Here is a 20,967-nt window from a genome sequence, read left to right as displayed (position 1 = left end):
GACGTGTGCCAGCGTTTTAGACAAATTTTTCATACGTCGGCATATGCTGGCTAAATCGTCAAGGTGTGACAGAGCCTTAAACTGGTGCTCGTTTTGTTGACCTCGGAAGGATGACAGGCTGAGTCAACCCCACCTGGAATTAATTCAGTGCCAAATAGGGCTTTAACTCAGGACCTTCGGACCCCATAGTTGAGGAGGAAGATAGGGGTCTCATGCACCCCCACGATACATTTTTTAACCTGCATTTTTACAATCCCTAAGGTGTGTGGGAACAGAATTTCCTTTGTTCCCATTCCAAAAAATGTCCCATGTGGGTCGTTTAGCCGTTTTTTTTGTCCGCCATCTTGGATTTCTTAAAATGCAAAAGTCAGGGGTAGGGGTAATATAAAGGAACTTTTCGCATAGAAAGAAATTAGTTACAGTAACAAATTAGGTATCATTAGAAAGGGTATGACCTGCACTATCACAAGAACCCGTCAATTATTCAATTAGGGCATCGATGACGTCATCAGGGGTCAAAAGGTCACGTTAAAGGGCCACTAAGTCAATTTTCACGCCCATCCTCTTTGTCATCCACCCTGCACCTAAAGGCCCGGTCACACCTTGACGTTTTAGCCAGCGATGGCAACGTATTAAAATGTATGTAAAACGCTGGCTTACGTTGAACTTTTGATGTTTTTTTTTTAAAGATTCGGACGTATTCATGGCGACTTGGTCTTATGCATAACGCATTGGTAACGGACACAGAATGTTTCGTTGTGTTATTGATAATTTATACCAACGAATGCTGAACCTGTTGTCGGCCTACACAACCGATGCCCAACGATAGTCTAACTTAGGCATAGCGCGTTGCACGCATCGCCGACGATGTCGTGACGTAGCCTATTAAAAGGCTGACGCACAACGATTCGAATCATAACTGCCGTAGAAATGGAAGTGTCAACATCGCGGTCACACCTTGGCGATCTTGCCAGCGTATGCTGACCTAAGAAAAATGTGTCTAAAACGTTGGGGAACGTCAAATACGGTATGAGCAAGTTTGGTATACGTGAGTAGAACGCTAAAGTACGCTATCATACGTCGTAGTAAGTAGAGTACGTCAGGAAATTTTAAACATGTTCAAAATTTTACGACGTACTTGGCGTATGACACACGTTCTGCATGTGATGGGGATAAGTTTTACACACGATATGTGGACGCTTACACACGTCCACAAAGGCTACTTATAAGCTACTCATAAGTCGAAACACGTCGTGGTAATGTCTTTTTTACGCGAAACTTATTTCTAACTTATGTTTGACGTGCTTTGAACCAATTCTTTACGTAGTCCCAACACACATCGACGTATGTAGACGTATTCCAATGACGTCTTCCGGTCGACAAAAAAATAAATGAACGTGTTTCTAGCTTACAACTGCCATATAAAGACGTGTTCCCAGCGGTTTTGGGAATTGGTATATAAAAATGCTGCTCATAAAAGGGGAACCCAACAGTGTTTTCGAGTCCTTTTTGAGTCGATGTCCATGTCAGCAGTAACAGTATCAGTATCAGTATCAGTATTATTATTAGTATTAGTAGTAGTTTGTTCATGTTGGCAGTAGTAGGTGAGTGTGAGGGGGAGGGTGTGGGTTATGATGGATCCTCCTTGCGTCCGCGTGTCCACGGGTAGGAGACATCTTTTCACCATTGTTCGAAGTTCTTCGCGGCTAATTTTTTATGGGGCTTTTTCAACAATGAGCTATAGCTTGTTTTTACGATTTAGGTCTATTCATAACGGGTTGGACAAATGCACAATGAACTAATAATGTGCATAGAGCGCTTTGATTACTTACAGATACGATATACCAACGAATAATTATCATGAAGCCGGCGTTCACAAACTATGCCCAACGATAGCCTAACTTATCCATATCGTGCGGCAGTTTATCTTTGCCGGTGACATAGGGTTTGCTATTCATCGGCTGCCACTCAACGATTTAAATGGCTGCATCTCCACTATTGAAAGTAGACGCTTGCGCTCAACAATTGGATTTTTTTTACACTCAACGACTTTTAAACGGTACCACTCTGCTATTTTCATTGTTTACAATGAACGATTTAAATTGCTGTCACTCGCCTTTGTTTTTTGACGCTGGGGTTTGGAAATTTGAAGCGTTTCTTCTGAACGTGTTAAAACGCTCAAACTCGACTATTTTAAATAGACGCTGCCGATGGACAATTGGAATCATAGCCAAGCTAGACATCGAAGTGTGAACATCCTCGTCATGCCGAAGAAAAGTTTGAAGAATGCTGCAAATAAGTGTCCTGGCCGTGGCCGTGGACGCTGACGCAAGGACGATCCATTATACCGACGTCTTTCAGCCTATGAGTAACTTAAAAGTAACGTCTGTCGACGTGTGGCAACGATCGCGTAACGTGCCAACAACACGTTAATCATAGGTTAGAAATAAGTTTCGGGTACGCTAAGCATTACCTCGGCGTGTCTCAACTTATGATTACCTTACAAGTAGCATGTGTTGACGTCTGTCAATGATCGCAGACCGTGCATACAACTTGTGGCCAGCGTAGCAGAACGTGTGAGTCATGCGCCGCATACGTCATGAAATTTCAAGCATGAAAAAATTTGAGGACAACCAAAAAGTACAACGTTTAAAGCCAGCGTACAAAGACGTATGGCAGTGTTTTTCAGCGTGCTCTCAATGTTATCAAAACTTACCCATAACATATTCAACGTGTGCCAGCGTTTTAGAAAAAAAATTCAAAAATCGGCATACGTTGGCTAAAATGTGAAGGTGTGACCGGGCCTTAAGTGGATGAATCTTTTGGATTCTACTTTGCTTGAAGGAAAGTGTACATGTATAGGCAGTTTTTTTTAAACTAAAACAAATTATTTAACTTCAGTACAACATTATTAACCCTTTCCACAAAAATACCGAAAATATTGAGAAAACGCGGTTCTGTATTGAGTTTACTGTGTGAGTGTGTCCTTCGCATACGAATGATTAATTTCACTGTTTATTTATAGTTTATGGCTATGGTTATTCACATTCTTTTTTTGTTACAGGTGAGGCCATTGTAACTACCTTAACACTTTAGTGGTGGTGTTAAATTTCGTCAATTGACAGTGTTGTCTTTTTTTGTTACAGGACGTGCAGACAACTGTAATTTAGATTAATGTTTTAATGGTTGTATTGAATATCTGCTGGCATGCATACCTGCTTGTAGCTGTAGTTTATTGGTGGTGGATAATTGTCTTTTTTTTCAGGTAACACCTATTATGGATTAGTGCTCCAGTGGTGGTTGTGCACGCTCAGTTGTAGTTAACTGGTGGTGGTGGCTTCATCATGTCAAAGGCAAAGAAACGCTAAACTGATCATGGTTGCAATTTAGAGGAACTGCAGATGCCTCCTCCTGTATGTATTTTACCTGTGAGTGGCATACAGCATGGTGAATTTATACCACTACACAATATAAGGGGTCCTCCCCAGGAAAAGCTTGAGATGTTACATAATCTTCGTGAGAAACGGCTCCTTCAGTCTCATGATTCACCCGCTCGTATGGAAGCTGTGTGTAGGTTAATTCCAGACAATCTTGAGGGTGTGGACCTAGAAATGACAGGCTATCACCGGGGATGCTATCAAGCCTTTACCAAACATCATGATCGTTTGAAATGTGTCGTACCAGACGATGAACCCTCAACAATTCGATCCCCTCGTAAACCATCAACCTCTTCCAAGAACATTTTTCCACCAGAATGTATTTTCTGTGAAATGCTTGAGACAAAAGTTTCCGGAAGGACTGAACATTGTGTCCAGTTTGCATCTTTCAAGGGAAAGGAAGCAGCTTGGACTCATATTGAATCCCAAGCCCTAGAAATAGGAGACAATCGTTTAAGGCCCAGTCACACCTTGACGTTTCAGCCAGCTTATTCCGATTTTTGGAAAATTTGTGTAAAAGGCTGGTACACGTCGAATACGTTATGGGTACGTTTTGTATGTGTTAAGACCACGCTGAAAAACACTGCCATAAGTGGTAGTACGCTGGCTTTAAACGTTGAACTTTTGGGTTTTCCTCGAATTTTTTCATGCTTGAAATTTTACGACGTATGCCGGCGTATGACTCACACGTTCCGCTACGCTGGCCATAAGTTGTAGGCCCGTTATGCGATCGTTGACACACGTTGAAAACGTTACTTGTAAGTTACTCATAAGTCGAAACACGTCGAGGTAATATTTAGCGTACCCGAAACTTATTTCTAACCTATGAGTAACGTTTTGTAAGCACGCGACACGAACGTTGTTCACACTTTGCAACACGTTACTTGAAAGTACTACTACTACTACTACTACTACTACTACTACTACTACTACTACTACTACTACTACTACTACTACCAACATCAACATCAGTAAATTCTCTCGAACTACGACTACTACTACTAATAACATCGACATCACTAAATTCTCTCGAATTACTACTACTACTACTACTGCCAACATCGACATCACTAAATTCCCTCGAACTACTACTGCTACTACTACTACTAATACTACTACTACTACTACTAACATTGACAACACTAAATTCTCTCGAACTACTACTACTGCTACTACTACGACTACTACTAACATCGACATCACTAAATTCTCTCGAACTACTACTGCTACTACTACTACTACTAATACTACTACTACTACTACTACTAACATTGACAACACTAAATTCTCTCGAACTACTACTACTGCTACTACTACGACTACTACTAACATCGACATCACTAAATTCTCTCGAACTACTACTGCTACTACTACTACTACTACTACTACTACTAACATTGACAACACTAAATTCTCTCGAACTACTACTACTGCTACTACTACGACTACTACTAACATCGACATCACTAAATTCTCTCGAACTACTACTACTACTACTACTACTACTGCTACTGCCACTGCTACTGCTATTGACATCTACTCAACATGGAGTCTGGAACACTGACGGGTTCCTCTTGTGAAGCCCATTTGTATATACCAATTCCCCTAAACGCTGCTAATACGCCATTATACGGTAGTTGTAAGTTAGAAACACGTTCAGTAAGTTCTGGGGTCGTCTGGAAGACGTCAATCAAATACGTCTACATACGCCAATGTGCGTTTGAGATACGTTACACATAGGTTCAAAGCACGCTACTCATAGGTTCAAAGCACGCTACTAATAGGTTCAAAGCACGTTACTCGTAGGTTAAAAATTAAGTTTCGGGTATGCTAAACATTACCTCGACGTGTTTCGACTTATGGTAACTTACAAATAACGCGTGGCCTACGTGTGTAAACGATTGCGGAGCGTGCCGAGAACTTAAGCCAGCATATGTGGAACTTGTGAGCCATACGTCGAGTACGTCGTAAAATTTTCAGCATGCTTGAAATTTCACGACGTACTAGACGTACCACGTAATATGGCAGCGTACTTCATTGTTTTTCATCGTGCTCCTAACATATACACAACTTACCCATACCGTATTCGACGTGTCCCAGCGTTTTAGACACATTTTACATAGGTTGGCATACGCTGGCTAAATAGTCAAGGTGTGACTGCGATGTTGACACTTCCAATTTTCAGGCGGTTATGATTTAAATCTGCGTGCGGCAGGTTTTTAACAGAGAACGCCACGAGTTCGTCGGCGATATGTGCAGCGCGCTATGACTAAGTTAAACTATCGTTGGGCATAGGTTGTGAACGCCGACAACAGGCTAAGCATTCGTTGGTATAAGTTATCTATAAGACAACGAAACGTTCTGTGCCCGTTACTAATATGTTATTCATACGACCAACACGTTATGAATACGACCAAAACTTTAAAAAAAACCTCAAAACTTCAGCGTACGCCAACGTTTTACGTGCATTTTTATACGTTGCCATTCCTGGCTAAAACGTCAAGGTGTGACTGGGCCTTTACATTGCAAGGTGGCAGGTGAAGATTTGTTTGCAAGAGAGGCTCGTTTCCATAAATCCTGTCATAGTTCATTCAAACTGAGACATGTGAATTATTTACGTGATCAAGCCAACAGAACTATTGAAAACAAGCAAGATGAAAAGCTTAAGCTCATTTAATGTAGTTCTGGATTTTATACGTGAGAGGGTAATTGGGCAGAAGGAGGTCGTGCAACTTGAAACACTCCGCCACCTATACGTCCAAGAACTTGAACGCTGTGGATTTCCAAATCCAGATTTCAGAAGTGATAAGCTGAAGACTCGACTTCAAAGACACGAAATCAATGAGTGCATTGCTTTCACAAAAGTGTTTCCTGGGGACAGGAGATGCATAACCTACAACCTGGTGTACAGCACAAGCATCTCTGTTGCGGAAGCAGTTACTTATCCATATAGGCTTGGTTCCAAAGACAAGTTTGAGGATGTTGCCTTGCACTTGCGCAGTGTTGTTCAGGGGATGTTCAACGAGTCAACACCACTTCCTTGGCCTCCTACAGCAGATGAGCTGGATGCCAGGGCATCAGAAGAATACCTCCCAACAGACCTGGTGAAGTTCCTGTCGACTTTTGTCCTGGGTTACAACGTCATCCAATTTATCATGAAGCTTTCAGGTATTTGTTTTATTATCTATGAAATCCCCTGACTATCACAGTTTCTTTTAACTTTTGTGTGGCAGTTCATATAATTGTACTCATCTCCTTTCAGAAAACTTGGGGATGAATGGTCTGTAAAGCCAGAAATGATTGATGATATTGAGGCATTCACATGTCTGATGTACGGCTACTCCAGACAGAAATCTATTGACACTGTACGTGGAACCATGTTGAGGAAGATGGTTGGGGAAGTTAAGCAACTGACAACCAAATCTAAGATTGACCTCTCCCGGTTGCCACCTTGCCGAGACAACCTTATCCCACACATTGGTGGAGTGAACCATCGACTTGCTATCTACGAGCGAGCAGATATTCCAATCTTCTGGTCTTCAAAGCCATATGATCCTGAACAAGGTTGGGAAAGAAATTATGAGGGTGTTTTGGAGCCAGTGTGGTCTTGCGGCCCAGTACTTCCCCCTACCTTGATAGACTTAGTTGAGAAGACTACGGAAGAGATGGAACAGTGTGATGATGACATTGAGGAAGGACAGTCCAGCCAAGATAGTGACGATGAAGAACTTCTCAGTGATAACGAAGACTAGATTAAAATATGAACATTGAGACTTTTGGCAGTCGTAATAATGTTTCAACATTAATTAGTTGTGGGCCTACGTATTATAGTAACTCGTTAACACACGATCTCTATATGATGCATATTCCCATATCAATTAGTAAGGAGTGGAAGTGAAAATACCAAGAGAATGATACATAGACTGTATTTTAGGACTCATTGGAACATGTAAAGCCTTTTACCATAACAAAAAGGCGGAGAAAACAAATATGTGTCAAACTGCAATTTCACAGGAAACTTATTACAAAAATTCATTTTTTTCAATATTTTCGGTATTTTTGCGGAAAGGGTTAATGATGTTGTACTGAAGTTAAATAATTTGTTTTAGTTTTAAAAACTGCCTATACATGTACACTTTCCTTCAAGCAAAGTAGAATCCAAAAGATTCATCCACTTAGGTGCAGGGTGGATGACAAAGAGGATGGGCGTGAAATTTGACTTTGTGGCCCTTTAACGCGACCTTTTGACCCCTGATGACGTCATCAATGTCCTAATTGAATAATTGACGGGTTCTTGTGATAGTGCAGGTCATACCCTTTCCAATGATACCTAATTTGTACCTGTAACTAATTTCTTTCTATGTGAAAAGTTCCTTTATATTACCCCTACCCCTTACTTTTGCATCCCAAGAAATCCAAGATGGCGGACAAAAAAAACGGCTAAACGACCCACATGGGACATTTTTTGGAATGGGAACAAAGGAAATTCTGTTCCCACACACCTCAGGGATTGTAAAAATGCAGGTTAAAAGTAGAGGGGGAGCACTCGGGAGAGTGCAAAACCTCCGCCGCCAATACTGCTGGGTCACTCAAGTGAATCTGATATCTTATTCATTAAATATAATGTCAACAGTGCTGACAGAGTTGTAGTTCTTTTCTCCATTTTTTTTTGGGGGGGGGGGGTGGAAATCACTTCAAACATGAAGAAATGCAAAAAAAGAAATCGAAATTTTGCTGAAAAAAAAGTTGCAAATTTTTTTTTTTCTCGAACAATTTTTTTTTTGGGGGGGGGGGTTGGAAATCACTTAAAACATGTAGAAATGCAAAAAAAAAAATTTTTCTCTAACAAATTCTTTTGGGGGGAGGGGGGGACCAAGTCCAAAATTTAATGGCATGATCCTTGGACCATACCTAACTCCCCCCACCAAGTTTCGTCGAAATCCGTCGAGGAGTTTTTCCGTAATACTGTTCACAAACAAACAAACAAACAAACAAACAGTAAGGGGTGAAAACAGTAACCTCCATCCATCTTCGAAGATGGCGGAGGTTAAAAATGTATCATGGGGGTGCATGGGACCCCTATCTTCCTACTAGACTACCAAGCCACCACCCTAACCACTAAACCAACACCAGGCTATAACAACATTCTAAGCGACATATTCATTGCACTAACATAACCCTGACCGTGTCTCAATCTGAGGCTCGGAGACACCTCCAACCGCTTACATTACACATGAAGCAGGGCCTGATGCGCCCTAAGCTCCCACAGAGGGATTTTCCATGGGATTTCACTGGAACTGTTTGAAGAAATTATCAGGAAAGGTTCTTCCGTTCGAATCTCGGCTCCTGACGTCTCGCAGACAAGGCGGGAGAGACATCAATGTGTGTGCTGTCCCTTGGATGGATGTTAAACTGGGCGTCCCATCTGTCAGCATTATAGTTGGTGAACGTTCAAGATCCCATGGTGTCCTCATGAAGTGGAGGTGAGCTATCGCTGGCACAATGAACAAATTACAACTTCCTGCCCTAACCCACAGAGGGCACTGAATCGGCAGCACATCGACGCTCCCAGCAATGATGTAACCAGCAGCTACAGGCAGCATCTATACTAATAAATGTCAGTGTGTGTGTGTCAGTGTCAGTGTCAATGTATGTGTGTGTCAGTGTCAGTGTGTGTTTGTCAGTGTCAGTGTCAATGTGTGTGTGTCAGTGTGTGTGTCAGTGTGTGTGTGTGTCAATGTGTCAGTGTGTCTCCTCCATAACTCCAAAACCATGAAACCTTGCAGCCTGAACCTTTACACGCATGCTAAGAAAACTCCAAGGAAGTGTCGGAGTGAAAATTGGGTGTTTGGGTTAATTAAAACATCCCTTTTGAAGATAATTAACGGCCTTATTTAATTATATCCTTTATCAAGGCTCATCCTTGGTCAGCCATCTGTCAGTTTGCTGGGATCTTAATTTACCATTTTGTTTGGCCTATTAAAACATGCCTTGATTTGGAAACACGATCTACTCTCACAGGCTAATTAAAGTATATAAATTGAAATATTATGTCTCATTTGAGATTCGGATCTCGTGGAATAAATAAGTGTCGAAATCTAGAGTGAAATCTGAAAAAGTTAACAAATCAGCGATTTTTTTTTTTTTACAATGTAGGAAAGTATTTAGCTTAATATTTCTACTGTTTGGACGATTATATTTAGTGAAGAAAAGATTAAGGGATGTGCAGAAAGTGGAACTTCACTTGGCGTAACACAATGCTCTCTAATGTGCTTTTGAAAGTCATGACAGTCGACAGAGGGTCCTTTTTTCCGGCAATTACGTTAACAGTTCACTTTTTACCATTTTGTGTGATCACATTTAATGACAAAATATTAATACAAATATACCAATAGTTGCTGCAATGTATTAATAGTCGGCAGTGGTGGAAAACAGAGGGTGGTAGATAGCACTTAACCCTGCGTTAGTTACCTGGTTTTTTTTTACGCCGTTAGTACCCTGGGGTGTTTGAGCACCCCAACTTTTAAATTTTTAAATGAAGCATGTAAGCAAAAATAGCATGAAGTTTAACTCATTTATTTAGTGAACGTATGCAGGATTATACATATTATTATATTTCAGTTTGATTTCATAGTACACTAGTACATAAATACATCAAGACAATAATAGAAAACAAAATTTATCAAAACTCATCAGCTACAGCAGAAACATCCTCATCACTCACTTTCATCACCTGATATTGTAGTTTGGCACTCAATGCAACTGACAGCCAACTTGCTGTGTTCTTTACACGCATGTTTACCACACTGGTTACACACTGTTTTCACTTTATGATCGCGTGACCTGGGACAGAATGCACATCTCTTTGCCCCCTGTGACGAGTGGGGTTGTGGGGGCATTGGGCATGCAGGGAACCTTCTTTTGATTTCTTCCCTGAGATCCTTCTTCAGAGATACGTTTTGCATTCTCCTCTTCAGAGTATCATCTATAAGTTGCATAGCTACATTCTTGATGAAACTTCGGCGGTTTATCTTTTCCTGAGTGGTGTGGCAGTATAGGATGAAGGAATTTATGTTCGAGATGTTCAAAAGAGTATAGAAAACAGTCATGGGCCAACGACGGCTATTTCTTGAAGTGTCATACATGGCTGCCATCTGATCGACCATGTCAACGCCTCCTTTAGTTGCATTGTAGAAGGTGATAATTTCTGGTTTATTCTTATCTCCAGAACTTGGGTCAATTTTGTCTTCATAGTGCATGCTGCTGACAAGAAGAACATTTTTCTTCTTCGTACTCTGCGGGATGTATGAAACTAGTGTCATTTTGTCTGTGAAACCAAATATGCTGTCATAATTACATCTGTTCTTTGTCTCTAAGAATTCCTTTGGAATTTCAGGCTTATTTTTTCGAAGTGTGGCTACCACACTATATTTATGGTCATCAAGCAGCATTTGGACTAGTGGGAAAGTAGTATACCAGTTATCAAACGTGACATTTCTACCTGATCCTGAGATCTCTGAGGTTAGCCTTGATACAACAGCAATGGCTGAATTGTCGACCTTGAATGGGCCATCAGGCTGTTTTTCTGCATATATTTCGATTTTACATAGTAATTTTTTGCATCCGCCATTGCCTGTATCTTTATTCCATACTTGGCTGGTTTGTTTGGTATATATTGTGTGAAGGGACATTTACCCCTAAAGGCTACAAGCATCTCGTCAATTGTTACATACTCTGATGGGGAATAATTTTTCAGACAGTTGGTAACAAACATCTCAAAGAGGTCTCTAATTGGGGCAAGCTTATCCACTAACCTTCTTTCAGGGCGTGTTCCTTTACTATCAAATCTTGTGCAGCATAAGAGGAAACGGAAGCGATGTAATGTCATTACCAATCTGAATATCTCTACACCAGTGCCATCGTCATTCCACAAATCATCAAGGTGCATTCTGTTACTGTGATGAAGGCCAGCTAAAAGTAGTAAGCCAAGAAACGCTTTCATCTCCACACTGTCAGTATCCTTGACCTTGCTCGTTTGAGCATAATTCGGTCTTTTATCACTGATAATCTCGTTGGTCTTGCTAACCAATAAATCTACCATCTCAAGAGTGATGAAGACGCTCCAGAAATCAGTAGGAGTCTGTGCATTTAGGGCTGGCCCTTTTGGGCCTTGTCTTCCCCGAAATACATTATGAGGATGAGCACGAACTAATACACGAGGTACTTTACTCTCCCACCACGTTTTTTTGTTTTTTCCTTGCCACCCTCCCCGTTTGGCCGTTTTTCGTTGTGGCTCATGTGGAACAGTATCAGTCTCCGAGTCATAGCAAGTAGAGTCAGCAATATACTCATCCTCCTCAACGACATCTTATTCACAATCACTGTCATCTTCTGGATCACTTTCAACGTCAACTTCATCCAACAATTTCCGTATCCTCTCATTCTCAGTTTTGTAGTCTGCCATTTTATATCTGAAGGGGATGGAAAATCATCAAAATAAACTAAAAATAATATAGGCACATAAATATTCTGAATAATAAATGTACACAAATTATATTTCCTTTGAAAAGAAACCAAACTAAATACATAATTATAAATCTTGCACCAGTACCTTGTTAGTACCCTGAGGTATTGTCTCTCCGCACACTGAGAAATGACGTCTACCTCTCACAAGAGTTCCCACAGGACCGTGAAAATTTTTGAGCGCATTCAACACACAGAATCGTGAAGCTACTGTGGAGAAAACGGATATTAGTGCGCACATCTATAGAAAACGGGACATTAAAAAAATTGGGGTTTCCAAACACCTCCGGTTACTAACGCAGGGTTGGACGTGGTGGGATTTGTGCATGCTGGATGCGAGGAGGTTGGAGGAACGTGTATGGGTTGGGCTATGCAGGCCTTTGTCAGGGATACAGCGTGGGTTTTAATTTTTAAATGGTCCCGCCCAGTTTTACATGGAACGTGGCGGTTAAAAAGAAAATGTTGCTGTTTGGGTGCGTTTTATCGCCCCAGTAAAGCCCTGTTAAACTGCCTGTCCTCCCCTTACACTGTCTTCCTTCCTCCTCCCCTCACATTTCCTTCCCTTCCCCTCATGTTGCCTTCTCCTCCCCTCGCGTAGCCTTCTCCTCCCCTGACACTTCCTTCCCTTCCTCTCATGTTGCCTTCTCCTCCCCTCGCGTTGCCTTCTCCTCCCCTGACACTTCCTTCCCTTCCCCTCACGCTGCCTTCTCCCCCCCTCGCGTTACCTTCTCCTCCCTCGTGTTACCTTCTCTGCCCCTCGCGTTACCTTCTCCTCCCCTCGCGCTGCCTTCTCCTCCCCTCACGTTGCCTTCTCCTCCCTTCGCGTTGCCTTCTCCTCCCCTCGCGTTGCCTTCTGCTCCCCTCGCGCTGCCTTTCTCCTCACCTCGCGTTGCCTTCTCCTCCCCTCACCTTGCCTTCTCCTCCCCTCACGTTGCCTTCTCCTCCCCTCACGTTGCCTTATCCTCCCCTCGCGTTGCCTTCTCCTCTCCTCACATTGCCTTCTCCTCCCCTCGCGTTGCCTTCTCCTCCCCTCGCGCTGCCTTCTCCTCCGCTCGCGCTGCCTTCTCCTCCCCTCGCGCTGCCTTCTCCTCCCCTCGTGTTGCCTTCTCCTCCCCTCACGTTGCCTTCTCCTCCCCTCGCGTTGCCTTCTCCTCCCCTCGCGCTGCCTTCTCCTCCCCTCACGTTGCCTTCTCCTCCCCTCACGTTGCCTTCTCCTCCCCTCGCGCTGCCTTCTCCTCCCCTCGCGCTGCCTTCTCCTCCCCTCACGCTGCCTTCTCCTCCCCTTGCGCTGCCTTCTCCTCCCCTCGCGCTACCTTCTCCTCCCCTCGCGCTGCCTTCTCCCCCGCGTTGCCTTCTCCTCCCCTCGCGTTGCCTTCTCCTCCCCTCACGTTGCCTTCTCCTCCCCTCGCGCTGTCTTCTCCTCCCCTCGCGCTGCCTTCTCCTCCCCTCGCGCGGCTCCTCACCTCACGTTGCCTTCTCCTCCCCTCACGTTGCCTTCTCCTCCCCTCGCGTTGCCTTCTCCTCCCCTCACGTTGCCTTCTCCTCCCCTCGCGCTGCCTCCCTTTCCCTCCCCTCATGCTATCCTCCTCCCAAAACCCTCCACCACCATACAACTCTTCAGTGGTCGAGGAGAGATAAGGGTGTCAAAGAATGTGCGAATTGAACAAATGAAAGCGTTTTTTATTTATTTTTATTTTTTAAGCAGTTGGACCTGCTGTTTGGATCAATTCCACAATTTGTCTCAGTTTAAGCGATTCCAGAGCTTATTGTATGTGTGTAAATTAAATAAAGGAACTCACAGTGGTTCAGCTTTTTTGATGATAAAAGGAAAACGCCCTTCCTTATGCTCCTCTTCCCTCATGCTTACCTCCTCCCAAAGCACCCCCCCCCCACCGTGATAAGCACCAATATACTGGTAATTGGGGCACTGCATCAGTGACAGAGCCACGCCCCTAACCAATGAAGCAACCAGCAGCCAAAAAGGCAGCACATGATGAGAACCCCCTTAATATTCCCGTTAGCGAAGCGATGAGTTGTTTTGCTCGTACATGTCGGGTGTCGGCTTAATGGTTCGGGTGGTGGGCTTGGGATCCTCGGATCCTGAGTTCAAATCCCACTCGGCTGTTGAATTAATACCAGGTGGGGTTGACTCTGCCTGTCATCCCTCCGAGGTCGGCAAAATGAGTGCAAGCTTGCTGGTATCCTGTGTCGGAGTGGTGACCCGTCCAGGATTGTGCCCAATAGCCAAGGAGACTGCTTCGGCAACACCAACGCTCTGCACAGAATATGGTCCCAATGGATGGAAAATAAATGAATGAATGAAGAAAGGTTCTTGGTTTTGTTTGGATATTTTCAAAGTGTTCAAATATCAACAATATCTGATGAGATATGAAATATAATACACGATGGCAATCGGAATAGACAGATCTCGATAATTAAGTGGATAAGCAGCAAAAAAAAGGAAGTTTGCAATTGGGGTTTAAAATTGAAATGATAACTTCAATTCAAGTTTCTCACATCAGGTCTGGCTGGGATCGATGACCACTCATGGGCTTTGCTTGGACGGAGAGGAGAGGATTTGACCGAGAAAGCTGAAACTTTCAGGCATTAATGAGGGCATCCTAAAATTGTCTCTGTGCAAGTTCTGTTTGATTCCATAAAGTTTTGAAAAAAGTTGATTTTTTTCATTTTTATTCACCCATCTTGGCATTTTCTTCATTTTGGGGAGGGTGCAATTGGAATTATCCGGGTTATATAACTACAATGTATTATAGATGCACATAAGCCGAACGCATGTTTTTGCTTCATGTACCTACTAACCCAGGCTATTTTTATTTTCGACAGCGATCGATGCAGCTGTCTGGAGCCTATACACCGCCCACACAAAGGGATGTGTCAGAAGAACATGTTGCACAAGTCTGCTGTTGGCTGAGTGGTTGAGGTGGCTGACTTAAGATCTTAGGGTCTTGAGTTTGAGCTCCTGTCGGCTGTTAAAAGAACTCAGCTTGTCATCCTCCCAAGGTTGGTGAAATGAGTTCCAGTGTACTTGTTATCGAGAGCTCTGCATGAGCAGCACAGCCACATCCCCAGAAAATAAGGCAACCAGCAGCCACAGGCTGCACATGATAGCTGGCTAACATGTTACACGCTTGGAACAAGATTGCCCGCAGGATGAGTACTATGATAGAGATATGAATTGTCCATTTCTGAGCTCATTCGATTTGAGGGTGTGAAAGTAGCTGCGAAGTGCACATCCATGAATGTCGTGGTTTTCTCTTTACTTGATTCCTCTCTCTCTCTCCTTTTTCAAATTTCATTTTTAATAGTCTTTCCTCTGCATTGTGATAGGAAATGCAGCAGTGAAGCTTCAGGCGGTGTTTCCTCAAAATACTTGGCTCACTCGTTTTCCTGTAACAGTCCAGCGTTGTAAAATATTTTACAGAATAAGGTATTGGAGAGTGGGGAATTTTTTTTTTTCCAAATTTATCATAAAATACATTTTATCTACTTTTTATTTTCTCCACGAAATCGGGACTTGTGGCAACTGGGGGTAAAAAGGTAATGCCGTGACAGCGCGGCAACAAGCAAGGAAATGAATGACCAAGAAAAAGAGGAGAGGGATGAAATGCAGCTCGACCTTGAGCGAGGCCCACACAAGCACTTGGTCCCGACAAGGACACACACACAGATCGAGCACAACACCACACGCAAAGGCTCCCAATGAGACTGCACAAAGAAGAAACATTTGATTCGATCAACAACTTAACACCAACGATTAAGAACTGTCGAACAAGACCATTCCAGAAACCAGTACATCCTCAGCTCTTTAAGATGGCTTCTCAGAGCTGAAAGGATCGGGTCAGGCCACGAAGGATCCTGAATCCAGAGGTCCAAAATGAAGGATGGAGGTCTTCAATAAAATTGACTCAAGTGCATTCTGCACTTCTTGATTCATATTTTAGAATTAATTTTCATCACAGTACCAGGCCATTTGATTGGACACGTGCACTATGACTTTTCCTGCCCCCGCGCTTTCTTTGGTTGGTGATGTGTGGTTCTCCTCCTTGGCCGTTGTCGTTAGACTTTTCTCATTTTGATGGCACTCCATGATGTAGTTTCCACCCCACCAATTCCAGACTCCACTGACGTTTATCCATCCATATTTCTTCTCTTGCTGTTCATAGGCCCACCAGGTGGGATTCCAAGTCTCAGATGTGTAATATAGTATTTGAGCATACACTCCTCTTGCTGGTGTAATATTTTCAAGTGCAAGGCAGGGCTAAATTTGGGGGAAAAGTTGGCTTTTGCTTCAAGTGTGGGAGATTTATGTGACATTGAGCTTTCAGTCAAGGTGTGCCTCGTAAAGGGAATCAAAATAACATTGCCGCATGCTTTCTTTAACCTTACCCTGAGCGTACGTAAATAGGTCAGTGGGGAGAAATGGAATGAAATGTGCACCAAGGCCTTTGATTTGAAAATCCTTTTTTTATTTATTTTCAAATCTAGCATCAAATGCTACCTATTGGAAAGCACCTCCTCTAACTGGTGCAGCAGATGCCTAGATTTGTGCTTCTGGTTTGTATTCAATCCTCGGGTATGTACTGCACCGCACTCAGTGCTGAACTTGAAGGCCATTGTCAGTCACTTGTGAAATGCTTGATTAATTTTTAAGCATATCATTTTGTACAAATTTGAATGGGCGGCCATTTTTCCCCATGACATCCCTACATATGGAGTACGACCGTACTCCTTGATAAGTAAATCAATATGCTTCCTTGCTGCATTTTTCATGATGACCATTTTGCCATGCAAGTCAACTGTTTTCTTCTTCTAAGTTATAACTTGCTGCTTGCTGGGTTACCAGGCAATAATGTCTGGGGAATTCAACTGACTGCACAAGCTACAACAGCACAATAGTTACTGTACTTGGGCCGACACTGAACATGAAGAGGGACGGCTCATTAGTGAGAATGGTGCTGACTTGGCTTCCCTGATATTCTCCTCAAACGAACGTTGTTGAAATCACGAAAATTGATTTCAACAGGAAGATTTATCACTGTCTCGACGTCACCAACGATGTGGCATTGGAATGCAAACAGCAATCGGTGGAAATCGAACCCAAAGCTCTTTGCTTGCCAGAAAAGGATACAGGGAGATTAGCACTTTCTCTAAAAATACCGAGCTGTTATCGCATCGGCTGCTTAGGCACACATAGCTTGTCTGTGTTATCTCAAAGCACAAGAATCGCTGAGATCAATCTGACACCAAACCTCTTCCACTGTTCTAAAATGTTCAATTCTCACGAATTTCTGAATTTGGAGTATTCCGAGTGGATTATAGAATGGCATACAATATTGTTCATGAAATGATGATTGTCAGTTATCATCGTAGTGCTGGAATGTTTTCCCCATCAATGTCTTTAGTCTTAACAAAGGGCGACCCAGTCTTACGGAGCTTATACCTATTAACTGGAGGGTGAGGACATCAGGAGACGCAAGTGTACATTTACGTGAATTATGATGAATATTGGAAGACGATGGACAAACCAATGCAGCAAATGCAAGTTGGAACGGGGATTCCAGAATCACAAGCTCTGTGCTTCGATGACAATGCTTCCAGGCGAACTCAAATTATCTCGGCTGCATATTAAAGTTGCCACATTTCTCTGTTCATCCATCCCTCTGTCTGTCATGCTCCTTTTTATGGCGTGACGTCTAGCGGTCTAGCGCTAGGCTAGGCCTCCACAGACGTGCCAAGTCATCCCAGCGTCCAGCACTGAACCCATCCTCTTGCTTCACTGACAGTCGAGCACCTAACCCATATATCTGACCGAACAGCCCTAACCCTAACAGCTTAAAGGCCATTGTCAGCCACTTGCGTCCGTAGGCGCCGGGCAGAATGCCATACGCTCGGCGTTGGAATGACAAATTTAGTAAGATGGTGGAGTTTGTAAGTTGGCATTACATCTGGGACATCTTGCATTAAGCTAGACCTATATGGCGGTGTATTATTCATGACTCAAAGAGAATTGCATTTTCAAATTTGAAAAGAAAAACACCATAACGTCTGATCCAGGATGTTGTTTTTTGGAGAATAAGTGTGCGTACTAACGATAATTAACGCTGGATTGTTTGTGTTACACAAAATGATTCTGGAATAAAAAATAAATTGCAAACACTGACTGTCAATAAATTGTTACTGTACTGTAACATATATAAGCTCTGTTGTTCAACTACCGTCAGTGGTAGTTTACATTATTTGAGTGATGCATTTATAATCATGAACCATGATGGATCTATATTTTAGATCAGTTATCATCTCATAAGAAGTTTTAATTTCTATTTTGTTGAATGTCAATTACCTTGGCTTACTTTTTCCATAAAATCGAGGCTCACTGAAGAGCGAGAGGGGGGAAGGCAACACATCGGCAGTGGGACAACAAGTAGGAATGAACAAACGGGGAAAGAGGAAGGGGAGGAAAAACAGCAACAGGCCTGGATGAGGCCGACGAGAATGTGAGACATGCATGAAACGTGCAAAGGCCCTCAACAACATGTGCAATTATATCAACAGATTAACACCAACAATCAATAAAAACTGTTAAACAAGAAAATTCCAGAACAGGGATCCTCAGCTTTCAAAGACAGTTTCTTAAAGTGGAGAAGATGACATCACTTGATGCACAGCAATTAGAAGATAGAGCATGGACATACCTCATGGGTTGGCAGAAAATGGGGGTGGAGGAAGGGTGGGGGAAATTTCTCCCGAAATACCCACTAACTACCTTGGACATTCTGTTTCAACTCTCCCAACAATGGATGGGTGCCCTCAATGTCAGACATGAGATCAGAGCCATCTCTCTTGACATACAGTGGCCTGCAAAAGTATTTGCCCCTTACATCCAAATTTTCACATTTTGATGCTACATGAGCTTATTTCATGATTCTTTCAAATCAAACTTAATAAATAGAATCTTCACAAACTACTCCAAAGTGGTTAAGCTAAAAAAAAAATGCAGATAAAATGTGAATAAGTCAAATTAACAGAGAAAATTAGATGATTCTCAGCTGCATAAGAATTCAAACCCTTTATTAATGAACCCTAAATCACTTCAGGAGTAAATTATTTGTTTGAAAAGTTACAAAACAAGTGCAGTAGGTTTCACCTGTATGTAATCAGTAGTTTAATTTCAATAATTAATCTTCCCGACTTGTCTAAGGAGTTTTAAGGTACAACTCACTTGGTCAACCAACAAGGCAAGCATGAAGACCAAGGAGCTTTCCAAAGAAGTCAGACATGAAGTGGTGGAGAAGTACCATTCAGGAGAGGGTTATAAGAATATCTCAGTCACTCATTATCCCTTTGAGTACGTAAGGGTGAAATCCATCATTAAGTAGTGGAAGACGTATCACACCACCCATACTCTACCCAGATCAGATCGCCCATCCAAACTCAACAGCCGGGCAAGCAGGAAACTGGTTCAGGATGTCACTGTAAATCCACCAATGACTTTGAATGATCTGCAAGGCTCTATGTCCGAGATGGGAGTCAGTGTTCATAAATAAACAATATTCTGTTCCCTTCACAAAGCTGGCCTGTATGGATAGGTGGCAAGAAAGAAGCCATTACTGAAAAAAACGTATCTAAAAACTCAAATGGAATTTGCAAAAAAAGCATCTTTATGAAACTGTAAGCATATGGAAAAAAGTTTTGTGGTCAGACTAGACAAAAGAATTAACTTTTTGGTCTAAATTAAAAACGTTACATCTGGCACAAACCCAACACTGCACATCACCCAGTCAACACCATCCTTACTGTCAAGCATGCTTGTGGCAGCATCATGTTATGGGGCTGCTTTTAATCAGCTGAGACTGGCAAGCTTGTCAGGATAGAAGGGACAACGGACAGTGCGAAGTGCAGGAGAATCCTTGATGAAAACCTGCTTGGGTCAGCCATGAATCTAAAACTGGGTAGGAGATTCACATTTCAGCAGGACAATGATCCGAAGCACAAAGCTAAAGCCACACTGGAGTGGCTGAATAAGAAGAATATAAATGTGATTGAGTGGTCCAGTCAAAGGCCTGACTTTAACCCAATTTAACATTTATGGAGAGATTTGAGGATTGTGGTCCATTGACGATCCCTATCAAACTTGGCAGAACGAAACAATTTTCACGTGAAGAATGGGAAAATATTCCATCATGTCACTGTGCAAAGCTGGTGGAGGCCTTTTGCAAGCCACTGTCTCGAGCTTTCGATACAGTCTAGCATGCTACCTTACTCTCCAAACTCTATGCTTATAGCATTCAAGACCAACTCCACACATGGCTTACTGACTTCCTCCACTCTCAAAGCCAATATGAGGCTCTCGATGGAATCCATTCGTCTCCTTTCCCTGTTAAGGCTAGAGTCCCCCAATACAGTGTGCTGGGCCCAGTCCTATTCCGAATCTTCATCAACGATCTGTCCGAGTCAATCTGACTCTCTGGAAAATCCCCTTTATCTGTGACATCCCCCTTCCTCCAGACAGGCAGGCTGCAGCCTCTTCCCGATCTTCAGACATTGACAAAATTAAATGCTGCTCAAACACTTGGAATATGTCTTTCAATGCTGCAAATCTAACACTCTCACTATCTCTCTCCAAAAGGACTGTCTGGCAAACCTTCCCATCTCCAGGGTGAGTCATAAGTCCCAGGACACAGTATCAACTGCTTATACAAGATTTGTTTATACCATGTATTTATCCTGTTTTCTTTTTTTCCAGATAGACAAATAATACATCAAACCAAGATGGCAGATACCAGTCCATTAACAGTGGAAGAGAGGCTGGTAGCAGTGGTGTGCTACCAGGAGAGGAGAAACGCAAACAAGATGATGAAATTGCATACGGATCTACTCGATGTCTAAGGAGGTAATTGTTGTATTTGTGTAATATTTTATTTCTCCCGTTATTATGTATTCCTGTTATTACTCCTGGGGCTTATGGCTCACCCTGATAGACGGTACT

The 20,967-nt window shown here is 42.7% G+C and overlaps 1 long non-coding RNA gene across 2 annotated transcripts in view; it reads left to right on the top strand.

The window, feature by feature from the left end:
- The window catches only part of LOC147010563 (uncharacterized), a 40,600-nt gene that overhangs the window by 2,007 nt on the left and 17,626 nt on the right, over nucleotides 1-20,967 (top strand). Inside the window, exons 2-3 of one of the 2 annotated variants that reach the window (XR_015052300.1) lie at nucleotides 14,805-14,981; nucleotides 20,608-20,871. This is a non-coding gene — a long non-coding RNA (uncharacterized LOC147010563). The other variant, XR_015052299.1, reaches the window with a different exon arrangement.

Source organism: Eptatretus burgeri, chromosome 16 (assembly GCF_056783735.1).
Source record: "Eptatretus burgeri isolate ZD-2024b chromosome 16, Ebu_testis_v1, whole genome shotgun sequence".
In the NCBI taxonomy this organism is placed as follows: Eukaryota; Metazoa; Chordata; class Myxini; order Myxiniformes; family Myxinidae; genus Eptatretus; species Eptatretus burgeri.
The sequence above is the reverse complement of the archived record's forward strand: the minus strand, read 5'-3'. Positions and strand labels throughout refer to the sequence as shown.